The sequence below is a fragment of the Dasypus novemcinctus genome, chromosome 7, assembly GCF_030445035.2.
Source record: "Dasypus novemcinctus isolate mDasNov1 chromosome 7, mDasNov1.1.hap2, whole genome shotgun sequence".
Lineage (NCBI taxonomy): Eukaryota > Metazoa > Chordata > Mammalia > Cingulata > Dasypodidae > Dasypus > Dasypus novemcinctus.
The window spans coordinates 30299217-30313328 of record NC_080679.1 but is presented as its reverse complement, the minus strand read 5'-3'; the positions used below and the strand labels follow the sequence as shown (position 1 = coordinate 30313328).

General features: G+C 34.7%; 1 protein-coding gene across 2 annotated transcripts in view; it reads left to right on the top strand.

Annotated features, from left to right (window-relative positions):
* The window catches only part of SPAG16 (sperm associated antigen 16), a 1223101-nt gene that overhangs the window by 880427 nt on the left and 328562 nt on the right, over window positions 1–14112 (top strand). The gene's annotated exons all lie outside the window — the stretch shown is intronic.

Sequence of the window (14112 nt, the reverse complement as noted above, 5' to 3'; positions counted from 1 at the left end):
GACCTGTGGACTTCAAATGCTTAGGAGAGGGAGATCTGTCTCCAGGGAAAGAGGGGGGCAACAAAACTTCTGTAAATAAGGGAATTCTAAAACAACTAACAAGAAAAAGCCCAGAAAAAGACACAGGCCCATCAGAAAGACATTACAAACCCTGCACACTGCATTCACCTTGGGCAAATCTTCCTGTTAGGAGGGTCCAATAAAATCTCTGTCTTATTACCAGCTGATTACAAAACCAAGAAACAGACTCAGGGGATAAATCCTATATTCTACATGTTAAAATATTAAAATGTACAGTGTGCAAAAAAAGAGTACAAGGCAAAGAAACAGGAAATTATAGTCCATCCAAAGGAAGACTATAAAAATACAAAAAGCACTAATGAAAAAGTCAAGAATGTGGCCATACCAAACAAAGCCTTTAAAAAAATGATCTTAAAAATGCTCAAGGAGGTAAAAGAAATTAGAGAGAAAGAATTAAAGAATATCAGGAAAGCAATGAGTAATCAGTTTGAGAGTCTTTAGTAAAGAAATAGAAATTTTTAAAAGGAGCAGTACTACTGGAATTGAAGACCACAATAACTTAAATGAAAAATATCCAAGAGGGTTTCAAGAGCAGATTGTAGCTGGCAGAAGAAAGAATCAGTGAAGGCAAAAAAAAAAAAAACCCGAAATGAGTCAAACTGAGGAACAGAAAGAAAAAAGACATTAAAAGCAAAATTTACCTAAGACACTACTTGGATACTATCAACTGCACCCATATATACCTTATGGGTATCCCAGAAAGAGAAGAGAGAAAGGGGCAGAAGGAGTACTTAAAGAAATAATGGCAGAGAACTTCCAAAATTTCACAAATATGTGAATATGCACATCCAAGAAACTCAGACCAAACCAAACAGGATAACCATGAAGAAAATTATACCCCTTCATATATAGATCACACTGTTGAATGCAAAGGACAAGGAGTGAGTTCTGAAAGCTTCAAGAGAAAAGCAAAGCATTACCCAATTAAGCTGAATATCTCATCAGAATCCATAGTGGCAAGAAGGCAGTAGGCTGAAATACTTAAAGTGCTGAAAGAAAATAACTACCTGCTAAGAATTTTATATTCAGCAAGAATTCTTTCAAGTATGAGGAAGAGATTAAGACACTCCCAGATTAAAAAAAAAAAAGCTTCAGGAGTTCATTACCACTCAACCTGCCCTACAAACAATGCTAAATGGAGTTCTTGAGACTGAAAGGGAAGTAGGCTAGAGGTGATTTAAAGTGGCATAAAATATAGACCTATGTTAAAACTAACTGTCATAATAAAAGTATTATTGTAGTATTGTAACTCCACTTCTTGCTTCCTCCAAGTGCTAAACTGCAAATGCATAAAAATAAAATGATAAATCTATGTTTTTTTGTACATATAATGGACACAGATGTAAGTGGTCATATGTAAAAAATATGGTGGAAGTAAAGTGGGGTATAGAAAAAATACATGTTCATGTGATTGAAGTTCAGGTGGTATCAAACCTAATATAATTGTTGTATATTTAGGATGTTAAATTTTAAACCAATGGTAACCATGGAAAAAATAGGTGGAAAATATATCCAGATAAAAATGAGAAGGCACTTAATATGGTATAACTCAAAAATCAAATAAATATAAAGTAGGAATTAATGAAAGTGCAGGACTAAAGATATAAGCTTACAAAAAGCCTAAATTGCAAAATAACAGAAAAACTCCTATAATTTCAGTGGTGACTTAGTATATAAATGGATTAAACTCCACTCAAAAGACAGAGTAGCAGAATGGATAAAAAGTCATGCTCCAATTCTAGGCTGTCTGCAAGAGACGTCCCTTAAATTCAAAGGTACATATAGGCTAAGGCTGAAAAGATGGAAAACTATATACCATGCAAGTAGTAATCAAAAAAAGAGCTGTGGTGGCTATGCTAATATCAGATAAAATAGACCTTAGGTTAAAAACAGTTATAAAGGAGAAATATGGTCATTATATAATAGTAAAGTGTTCAACAGAAAGATGTAACAATTATAAATATTTATTCACCTAAAAGCAGAGCACAAAAATGAAGCAAATACTCATAGATCTGAAGGAAGAAATTGACAATTCTACATTAATAGTAGGAAACTTTTATACACTGATTTCAATAAAAGATAGAACATCTAGTCAGAAGATCAATAAGGAAGTACAAGACTTGAATGATACTCTAAGCCAACTAAATCTTACTGACATATATAGAACACTGCAGGATAGAGAACATGAAGAACAATCCGTGAGCTCTTGAGAAGAATGTGTATTGGGATGTATTGGGATACAATGTTCTATATGTGTCTGTTAGATCTAGTTCATTTATCATATTATTGAAATTGTCTGCTGTGACAATTTGAGATTATTTTTTTTGAATCCCAAAAAAAAGAAAGATTATGTTTGCAAACAAATCTATTCTTCTGGGTCTGATGCCCTTTGATTATATTGGATTCAGTGGAAGGGCCTTTAATTAAATTACCTTTTAAGATCAGGGCTTAAATTCGACCACATCAGTAAGGTGTGATTCAGGTTGCATCCCCACACCCTTGGTGGGCTCATATAAAACAGAAACTCACACAAGATAGACATGCTGGAAGTGAAAGCTCTGTCATTTTTTGATCCTGGGACCCTGGGGAAAGATAAAACATTCACCTGATAGTTTGCAGTTGAACTTGTGAAGAGACTTGAAGAGCTGAGACTGATGTAGAAAGCCCAGAAACAAATGAGCCCTATGCCAGGAGGTAGAGGAAGCCCTGAGATAAAAAGCCTTATGCCAACCTGCAGCTGAGAGAGAGGAAGCCCAGAGGGGAAGACTGAACCCTCACAGAGACCAGCAATCATCTTGCTTCAACATGTGGCAAGAGACTTTGGTGAGAAAGCAACCTTGATTTGGACTCTGTAGGACCTTGTAACTGTAAGCCTTTACCCCAAATAAATACCCTTTATAAAACCTGACAAATTTCTGGTACTTTGTATCAGCATCCCTTTGGCAGACTAATATATCTGCCAATCTGTGGTGGGATATAAGAGCCACACCCCCAAATAGTGTTTCTATACACAAGCAATGAACAGTCAGAAGATGAAATCAAGAAAACATTCCATTCACAATAGCAACCAAACAAATCAAATCAAATATCTAGGAATAAATCTAACCAAGGATTTAAAGGACTTGCCACACAGAAAACTACAGAACATCTCTAAAAGAAAGTAAAGAAAATCTAAGTAAATGGAAAGACATTCTGTGTTCATTGATTGGAAGACTAAATATCATTAAGAATCTATAACCCAAAGCAAATTATAGATTCAATGCAATATCAATAAAAATTCCAATAACCTTCTTTGCAGAAATTGAGAAGTCAATCATCAAATTTATATGGAAGGTCAAAGGGCCCTGACTAGCTAATGCCATCTTGAAAAAGAATTAAAGATGAAGGACTCACATTTCCTACTTTTAAAACTTAAAACTAAACCACAGTAATCAAAACAGCATGGTACTAGCACAAAAGGACAGTCATATAGGTAAATGGAATTGAATTGATAGCTCATAAGTCAATCTTCACATTTATGGACAACTGATTTTTGACAGGTGGTAAAGACCACTAAATTGGGAACAATTTTCTTTTCAACAAATGATGCTAGGAAAACTGGATCTCCATTTGTAAAATAAAGTGGAGGACCCCTACCTCAAACATTATGCAAAAGTCAACTCAAAATGGATCAAAGACCTAAATATAAGAGCTAGAACTGTCAAACTGCTAGAAGAAAACATAGGGAAGCATCTTCAGGACCTTGTGTTAGGCAATGGTTTCTTAGACTTTTGTATCCAATGCACAAGCAACAAAAGAAAACATAGATAAAGGGAACCTCAGCAAAATTCAACTATTTTGAACTTCCAAAGTAAAATGACAAACTACACAATGGGAGAAAATATTCGGAAGCCCCATGTCTGATAATATTCAACATATATAAAGAAATTCTTCAAAAAGACAAACAGGCCAATTAAAATTGGGCAAAAGATTTGAACAGACATCACTACAAAGAATATATACAAATTGCCAGAAAACACATGAAAAGATGTTCAGCATCATCAGCTGTCAGGGGAATGCAAATTAAAACCACAATGAGATACCATGTCACACCCATTAGAACAGCTGCTATTAAAAATAAAATGGAAAATAACATGTGTTGAAGAGGGTGTGGAGAAATAGGAACACTTAATCATTGCTCGTGGCACTGTAAAATGGTATTGCCACTGTGGAATATATCTGGTGGTTTCTCAGAATGCTAATTCTAAAACTACCGTATGATCTGGCATTTTCACTATTAAGAATTCTTTTAAATATATGCTAAAGAATTGAAATCAGGGACTTGAACAGATATTTTCACACCAATGTTTCTAAAAGAATTATTCACAGTTGCCAAAAAATGACGCAAGTATATATGAACTGATGAATGAACTTTTAAAATGTGGTATATAAATATAATGGAATATTATTCAACCATTAGAGGAATAAAGTCCTGATACATGCAACAAAATGGATGAACCTGATGATAGAGTGTTGCCTAAAATAATGCAGACACAAAAGGACAAATATTGTATCATGTTACTGTTTTGAAATAATTAGAATAAGTAAAATTCACAGAATCAGAATCTACAATATTGGTCATCAGGAGATGTGGTAGGGCTAGGGAATGGGAAGTTAAGGCTTAAATTGTACAGGGTTCCTATTTGGAGTGATGGCAATGTTTAGGTAAGGGATGGTGGTAATGGTAACACAATGTTGTGAATGTAATTAACAGCACTGAAATATGTATCTGAATGTTATTAAAAGGGAGCACGTTACAAAAATTTTTAAAAATCCTGTTGAACTATAGTACACAAGCAACCCTAAGTTAAACCATAGACATTACTTAATGATACAATTATAAAAATGTGTTAACATTAATTGTAAGAAATATTCCATACCACTGCAAGGTGTTGGTGGTAGACTCTGTAATTATGCATGATTGTTATATAAACCCACAACTTCTCTAATAAATAAATAAATAAAAAGTAAATAAAAAATACATCAATATAAGGATGAAGATGTCCTCAAGTTAGCATAGTGATGCAGGTGTTTAAAACATGTGTACATGAACTCACACAGGTACAATCACACAGACAATATGAGTCAGAGTTACAAGGAATTTTCCTATTGTACTTAAATCCACTTAAACATGTTTTAAAAAGTAGTTTGTCCAATGTAGGTTTCAAGAAAGTAAGTGAAATGTAGAAATATAAATTTTAATGTAGAGTTATTAAAATGAACTAAAATATTTGAAAGGAAACCTGAAGAAAATAAAACATTAAAGAACAGTGATTTTTTTTCCCTCAGGTTAGAACAGAGCAAGCTTGATTTGACAGCTTTTCAATTCCTTATCAAAAGGCTTCAAATATGTCTTTCTTATTTCATATAATCTGATAACATAACAGAAGTGTTTTATTTGCAGCTTGAGGTATTCAGATATTAGGATAGCTTCACCAAGGATGAAGATTTTTAAACATTACTTTGACTTGATAAGCTAATTAGGGATGTCTTTAAAGTGTTCAGATAGTGATCTGAAAGGATGGTTTAAGTTTTTTCTTCTGATATGAATGCAATTTAACTAGATAGATGACCTCTTAAGTCCCTTCACACTATGATTTTAATTATATCTAGCATTTTCATTTGTACCTAAGTTTCAAATAGAGTAAGGACCTGAATTCCATATTCCTCTTCTTTTCCTATTAACTTAAAAATGCTGTTACTTACATCTAACTTCAAAATGACAGCATAGTCCAAATTCTGTTACTACTATGCTATTATTATTCTTTTAGAAAAATGGGAGATGCTTCCTAAAAATTTCATCTACTAAAGGAATGTTGATTACTCTGTGTCATCTTCAGCCCTGAGAATGTTAATGATAGGCTCCCTTACAATTAATATTTTAACAGATTCATCTTCATAAGGAATATTCCATTTCATTGACTCTAGTGAGCCAATTATTTGAAAAGAAGTATATTATGGTTTGGTTCTATATACCATGTATAATTCTAGCAGACGATAGAGCCATTTAAGTGCTATGGGTCCATATGACATAGGATATTTATGCTAAAAATCTATGAAGTGGTTTATAGCTTCACATGCTGTATGGAAACTAAATGGAAGCCCAAAGGAAGTAAACTAATTTATAAGCCAGGCATGCTTTTTGGTAAGCAATATCATAGCTGAAATTTAACATTCTAAATAGTAAAATGAATAAATATGGAAAAAGCAAAATTATTTTATTGAATCAGCAGTGAGGGGGACGTAGATTAATGTTACATATTTCAAAGGGCAAAATGATGAATATGAGGTCCAGGTGTCTAATGTCAATGTGCCTAAATAGTTTTTGTTGACACACCTTGTTCATACAGAAAGGGGTATTACAATAACTTTTCTAAATCAACATTACAAAGCCTTATTGAAATTTCCAATTAGTCTCATTGCTACAAATACTTGGTAACTATTAAAAAATGGTGTTTGTTTTATAATGACTGACATCTTAAGAAATTTTTGGTCATTAATATCAATTTTTGAAAGTTGTGTTATATTTCACCTATCTGCTATGGAATGTCAGCAAACTGGGAGGCAACAGTGATGGAAAAATACGGGGACTTTTAGGGGACTCTGGAAGACATGGCACTGTGACACAGTTTGCATTCAAACAAGCTATTAGGTAAAGTTGTGATGACAACTAAACTATACAGTGTGTATATGACAGGCCAAGATTTGAATTACTTAGTATTAGCCTTGCTAATTTTCTGATGACTTAGGGGTATATATTCAAGTTGTATTATCCATTAAAATTTCCATTTAGCTATTTGCATGAATACAGTTTTAGGCAAATGCTACAATATTAGATTTGTAAGCAGAAATCACAAATGTAATATTCAGTGTTAATATAGCTAGTAACCAAGAATCAGAAGTCAGATATGCAATTTAGAATTTATAATTATTGATGGTCTCAAAAAGCTATGTAAATTGACTTCTCACTATGTTATAGTATTAGAAGTCTGATCTTTTCATTTCAGACTAATTGTTCTTTTTGAACTAGATATTTACTTCTTAAAGAGCAGCTTTATTGAGATATAATTAACATACCATATATTTTACCCATTTAAAGAGTACCATTCGTAGTTTTTTAGTATATTCACAGATAAGTGCAACCATCACTACAGTCAATTTTAAAATATTTTCATACCTGAAGCTAATTTTTCTATCCCGTCATCCCTGCCTCCAGCCCTAAGCAACCACTAATCTATTTTTGTCTCTATAGATTTGCCTATTCTGAATATTTCATATAAATGGAATCATAGAACAATGATATTTTGTTGACCGGCTTCTTTCACTTAGCACAATGTTTTCAAGGTCCATCCAAATTATAACATCTGTTAGTACTGCATTCCTTTTATTTGTCTTAAAACAACACACATTTGTTATCATAGTTTCCAAGAGTCATGAGTCAAAATACAATTTAGCCAAGTCCTCTTTTCTGAGTCTCACAGGCTGCCATTGAAATGTTAGCTGGGGTGAAGCAGATGTGGCTCAATTGATTGGGCTCCCATCTACCATATGGAAGGTCTTGGGTTCACTTTCCAGGGCCTCCTTGTGAAGGTAAGCTGATCTGCACCCATGGAGAGCTGACAGCCTATGACTGTGGAAAGCTGGCACAGCAAGATGACGCAGCAAAGTGAGACAACCAGACACAGAAGAACATGCAGCAAATGGACACAGAGGACAGACAGCAAGCAAGCGGCAAGGGGGTAGGGTATAAATAAATAAAAATAAATCTTAAAAAAAAAATGTTAGCCTGGGATACATTTTCATTTGTGGATTGGGGTCACTTTCCAAGCTCACATGGTTGTTGACAGAATTTGGTTTTTGTAGCTATAGAAGTTATAGTGTTTTAGTTCTTGAAGGCTAGCAAGAGTCTCTGAGCTTAGGCAAGGACTCACTTATTCAGGTCAACCCAACCCCAGATCATCTCCATTTGATTAACTCAAAGTCAATTGATTAGGGGTTTTAATTACATTTGCAAATCTCTTTATCCTTTTGTCATATAATGTAATATAATCATGGAGGTGCTATCCCAGCATATCCATAGGTTATGCTCACTCCTGAGGGGGAGGGATTAAATGGGGTATATCTGAGCTATTTTAGAATTCTGCCTACTACAACCTCTGTTATACTCATTCACCATAACCCCAAACCCCATTTGTATTGAGCTCTTACCTTATTCCAGGTCTACGCATAGGTGGAGAAAAACACAAACATGCTGACTGGTTTTACTTTAAGTTCTTAACCACAAATTTAACCACTAATTCAATAGGGCCTTTAAGGTTTCCAGAAATCTAGTCGATTACTTCTCTTCCTCCTCCAGATGAACATGTCATACATTTTTCTCTAATACTCCCCATCCTTCCTCAATACTATTTTGTGTGTTTTATCTTTTAATTTTTATTTAATTAACATATATTAGCCTAAAAATTTCACTTTTAACCATATACACATATATAATTCAGTGCTGTTAATTACATTCAAAATGTTGTGCTGCCATCATCACCATCCATTTCCAAAATTTTACAATCAACCCAAAAAGAAATTCTGGACAATTTAAGAATTAATTCCCCATTCCCTACCCCAAACTCAGCCCTGGTAAACTATATTCTAGATTCTAACTCTATAACTTTGCTTATTCTGATTATTTTGTATCAGTGAGATCATACAATATTTCTCCTTTTCTGTAGGTCTATTTTACATAACGTGTCTTCAAATTCATTCATGTTTGCATGAACCAGAACTTCATTCCTTTTTAATGCTGAACAAAATTCCATTGTATGTACAAGGAACATTTTGTTTATCCATTCCTTAGTTGATGGACACTTGGGTTGCTTCCATCTCTTGGCAATTGTAAATAATGCTGCTTATAAACATCAGTGTGCAAATGTGGGTATATACCTAATAGAGGGTTTCCCAGGTCCTATAATAATTGTACATATTGCTCTCTGAGGAACTGCCAGACTTCCACAATGGCAACACAATTTTACATTCCCACCAACAAAGAATAAGTTTTCCTATTTCTCTGCATCCTTGCCAACACTTGTAATTTTTTTTTTTAATAATAGCTATTCTAATGGGTGTGAAACGGTATGTCATTGTGTTTTGATTTATATTTCCCTGATGGCTAATGATGTTAAGAATCTTTTCAGGTGCATTTTAGCCATGTAACCTAGACTTTTCTTTGTTGTGAGGTTTTTGATGACTGATTCAAAATGTTTGCTTGTTTTTCATCTGTTGAGCTCTTCTGTCTCTTCTAGAATCAGTCAGTGTAGGTTGTTTTTGTGTGTTTAGGAATTTATCCATTTCATTTAGGTTGTCTAATATGTTGGCATACTGTCACTCCTAGTATCCTCTTATCATCCTTTATTTCTCCCTGGTGGATTGACCTTTTATTAATATATAGTGTTCTTCTTTATATCTCTTCACAAGTTTTTTTATTTTTTATAAAATTTAGTTTGCTCTTTTTTGGTTACTATTTGCATGGAATATCATTTTCCATCCCTTCACCTTTAATCTATATGTATCTTTGAATCTAGGTGAATCTCTTGAATCAAAACAACATAAAATTGGAACATTTTAAAAATCCATTCTATGAATCTGTATGTTTTAATTTAGGAGTTTAATCCATTAACATTCAGCATTATTACTGTAGAGGCAATACTTATTTCAGCAATTTTTCCTTCATTTTTTATATGTCATATCTTTTTGCTTCCCTTTTCCTTTATTGCAGGATTATTTTTTGTATAGCTGATATCTTGTGATGTGTCTGACTGATTCCTCTCTCATTTCTCTTTCTGTATATATTTTAAATACTCTTTTTGTAGTTAACCTTGGGTTTGTATGATATAACATATATCTGTAACCTACTAAACTGAAAAAAATGCCAACTTGCATTGACAGCATATGTATTCTCTGCCCCCATATCACTCTGTTTCTCCTCTTTATGTTGTCTTGGTCCCACATTATCTCTTTTTATTTTGTGTGTCCATTACTTGGAAATATGCCTTTTTTCTTGTTCAATTGTATTCTGACTCTTAAAGGAATTTAAGAGTAGAGTTGTATGTTGAGGATACAATACTGTTGGGTTTCTCATTTACCCTTTCAGTTACCTTCCCTGAAGATCATCATTTCTTCACACTTTTCCAAGCTACTCTCTCCTGTCTTTTCCTTTCAAACAACAGAACTTCCTTTAGTAATTTTTATAGGGCAGGTATTTTCTTTTTTTTAATTAACTTTCTCTGCTTCTGCTTATCTGAAAATATTTTAAACGCTCCATCACGTTTGAAGGACAGGTTTGCTGTATGAAGAATTTTTGGCCTAAAGTTTTCCTCTTTTGATACCTTAAATATATCCTTCTCACCTTGTTGGTTTCTGATGAGAAATAGGCATTTTTTTCTTATTGAGGATCCCTTGTATATGATGAGTCACTTTTGTCTTGCTGCTCTCAGAATTTTCCCTTTATCTTTGGCATTTGACATTCTGATCAATATATATCTTGGAGTAAGTCTATTAGGGCTCATTCTTTTGGGGATATGTTGTGCTTCTTGAACATGTATACTTATGTCTTTCATAAGAATTAGGAAATTTGGGGCCATTTCCTCAAATATTCATTCTGTTCCCTTTCTCTTCACTTCTTCTGGGACATCCATGGTGCATATGTTTGGATGTTTCATGCTGTCACTCAAATCCCTGAGACACTGCCCAATTTTTTCTATTATTTTTCTATCTGTTCTTCTGAGTGTGTGACTGAGGGTCTTGTCTTCTAAGTCACTGATTCTTCTGCCTGTTCAAATCTGCTGTATACCTCTAGTGTATATTCTATTTCTATTATTGTGTCTTTCATGTACATAATTTCTGTTAGGTTTCTTTTTAAACTTTCATATTCTTATTTATGTTTACACATTGTCTTCTTAATATTCTTTCACTCTATATCCATATTTTTCATCATCACTTGGAATTGATTCAGGAGATTTGTTTGCACCTCTTTGATTAGTTGTTCCAGTTCCGCATCTCTTCAAGGTTTTAATTTGTTCCCTTGACTGAGCCATATCTCCCTATTTCTTAGTATGGTTTGTAATATTTTGCTGTTGTCTGGGCATCTGATTGTTTTTATGTGCTAACTCTGAAGGTCAATATCTCCCTCTTGCCTACGGTTTTATTCTTGATTGGCTCTGTGTTAAAGTTCTTCTTTGCTGCTTGGTCCAATTTATTCTGGACTTTTAGAGTAATCTATGTTTAACTGTTCAGATTTTCTGAGTTTTTCTTCATCTGTTTTTTGCTCTGGAAATGCAGTGCAATTTTTCAGATTGCATTTATTTGTGCAATTGTTTCATCACCAAAGAAAGATTCTTTTCCTCTGTCCCTTCTCTGGGATTCTCGATCTGTTCTGTTTGTTTTGGTGCAGCATTTTCTCCCTGGCTCCCATGATTTGTTTAAATTCTCTCCCTCGCTAATTGCCCTCTTTTCCTTACACTTTACAGTTCTGCGACCCACCCTGTCTTACAGCAGTTCATTTCCTGGCCCCACTATTTTTTTCTGTGAGGCTTTTCTGCCTCAAGTTTCTTCTCCATTAGGGTATCCTCCTCATTGACCCAGATGGTGTCATTCCAGAAATGTGCATCAATCCAGAAAGGTCAATTTTTGACTGTTAGGTGGTTCAGCAAACAGAAACTGGATTGAGTATGTGCACCTCTTGCAAACAGTTCTGCCATGGTCTCTTTTTTTTTCTTTACCTTGGGGGGCACATTTGAATGTGACACTACTCAGTGGCATGTTTCCTGCCCTAGGTCTCTGCACACTTGGGTCCTTGTGCCTGGATATGTGTGGAGTTCTCTTTCCTTGGGTAGCTCTGTAGTCTGCATCTGTGATAGGAGGGACCTGGGCTCTGTTGCCTTTGTGTCACTCTTAATTTGCATGAGACAGAATGAAGTGAAGGAGTCCTGATTGGCGATCCTGGGAAAAAAGCCCTCTGATTATTATGGTTATTTTTCTTTTTATTTTATTCAACTTTTACAGAGTTTTTCTCCAGTCTCTATTATCCTCCAGAGTTCCAAGCAAGTGGATTTTTTCCTTTTATTAGTTGAATCTGAAGGAAGACTTTTCGAGGGGAAGTTTTAAATCACTCTGTTGATGACATCATTCTCATTAAATTTTTACTTTTAACTTAATTTTGTTTAAGCTTTTTATTCTAAAATATTTTCAAATTGATAGGATGGGTGCAAAAATAATACAAATTCCATACAGAGAACTCCATTGTAACCTAACACAATCCCAGATATGCAGATCCACCAATTTCAGTATTTGCCAGATTTGCCATATGTATGTATATATCTGCTTATATGTCCATATGTCTATTTATCTATTTATTTATCTATGAACATTTGAAAGTAAGATGTATATATAATGCTCCTTGAACACTTCATATTTCCATGACATTTCCTAAAAAAAAAAAAATTCACTTATGTAACTACCTTAAGTATGGTTATCAAATTAAAGAAATTTTTTTAAATATTTTATTTATTTATTTATTTCTCTCCCTTCCCTCCACTCCCTCTCCCCCCAGGGGTCTGGTCTCTGTGTCTATTTGCTGCATCTTCTTTGTCCGCTTCTGTTGTCAGCGGCACAGGAATCTGTGTTTCTTTTTGCTGCTTCATCTTGCTGCGTCAGCTCTCCGTGTGTGCAGCACCATTCCTGGGCAGGCTGCACTTTCTTTCGCGCTGGACGGCTATCCTTACGGGGTGCACTCCTTGCGCATGGGGCTCCCCTATGGGGGGGCACCCCTACGCGGGGGACACCCTTGTGTGGCAGGGCACTCCTTGTGGGCATCAGCACTGCTGTTACACCCTTGTGTGGCAGGGCACTCCTTGTGGGCATCAGCACTGCTGTTGCACATGGGTCAAGGAGGCTCGGGGTTTGAACTGCAGACCTCCCATGTGGTAGGCGGACGCCCTAACCACTGGGCCAAGTCAGCTGCCCATTTAACATTGATATAAAGTTTGCAGTGTATATGCCAATATTTTCAGCTGCCTCAATAATGTCCTTTTTACTCTTTTCTCCTTCATCATTAAACCCCATCCATAATCATCATTGTATTTGATTATTGTTGTCTCTTTAGTTTCTCTTTCATAAACTTTCTCACCTTAACCAATACCAAGCATACTAATCAGTGGAATTAATAACATTCAACAATGTTGCAGTACCCATACCATAATCCATTACTAGAATTTTCTCATCACCCCAAACAGAAACCCTATACTCATTATGAATTATTTCCTTATTTCCCCTGCCCCTTTCCTCTGATAATCCATACTCCACTTTCTGTCTCTGTGTGTTTGCATATTATCTGATATTTAAACCATGGGTTTAAATTTAGACTTCTAAGTCTATAACATTCTTGTTTGGTTTGATACGAATTTAGGTGCAATAGCATACACTAACTATGCTCCTATATCCCTGTGTTTCCAAGACTTTATATAATTCTTGTCACAAATTGTATATTTATACATTATGAGTCAAAAATTCCTGATTTCTCATTACATTTTATAGATTTGTCTTTGAGATACTATTGGAAGTAAAAAGTGGAGTTGCAAACCAAAAATATAATTTTACCAGCATTTATATTTACCCATGTCATTATCTTTACTGGAGATCTTTATTTCTGCCTGAAAATTCGATCCAGTGTCTGGGGTTCTTTCCTTTCAACCTGTGGAACTCACTTTAGCATTTTTTGTATGAGTGATCTGATTGTGATGATCTTCCTCAGCTTCTATTTATCTGGGAATGCCAAAATCTCCCCCTCATTTTTGAAAGATAGTTTTGCCACATATAGAATTCTTGGTTAACTTTTTTTTTTTTATTCCAACACTTTAAATATGTTATCCCACTGCTTTCTTGCTCCATGATTTCTGATGCAAAATCAGCATTTAATCTTACTGTCGTCCCCTTGTTTGTGTCATC